The sequence below is a fragment of the Salvelinus alpinus genome, chromosome 20 (genome assembly GCF_045679555.1).
Source record: "Salvelinus alpinus chromosome 20, SLU_Salpinus.1, whole genome shotgun sequence".
Taxonomy (NCBI): Eukaryota; Metazoa; Chordata; class Actinopteri; order Salmoniformes; family Salmonidae; genus Salvelinus; species Salvelinus alpinus.
In genome coordinates this window covers 26,346,580-26,347,194 of record NC_092105.1, presented here as the reverse complement: position 1 = coordinate 26,347,194, position 615 = coordinate 26,346,580, and positions in this window count along the sequence as shown.

Genomic DNA, 615 nt, shown 5'->3' with positions numbered 1-615 from the left:
CACTCTCTCTCTCTTTCTCTTTCTCTCTCTCCACTAAATGGCTGTGTGGTTATCTGATGCCCTTCAGCTGATCTTGAAGGATCACAGTAGCTGAGGAGCAGACCAGCCGTTTTCAGAGAAAAACCTTCAAACTGAATCAGTCATGATTTCTCCCCTCTGCCCTGGAGAATACCAATGAGACCTGAGTGTAAAATAGGAGATATTGCACTGTAACACATTTAATGTAAAATGTACAGTAATTTATGGCAGCAATTGGCCGGGAAGTTACTGTCATTTATTTGACAGTAATCCATTTTATGGTAATCTAATTTACAGTATATTACTGGAATTACCCATGCAGCAACATATTACCCAGTGTTCTTTGCATGTTTTAATATTTACATTTTGGTCATTTAGCTTGGCATTCTTACAGTCAGTGCATTCAACCAAGGTTGATAAAAAAAAAACATATCACAGTCATAGTAAGTAAAATGTTTCTGTAACAGTGACTCAAAATGTTGTTGTAGTTAGGGATACATTGGTCTTCAAAATAACTGTAATTACAATTAGATACCTTATGATATACAGTGCATTCAGAAAATATTCAAACGCCTTGACTTTATCCACATTTTGTTA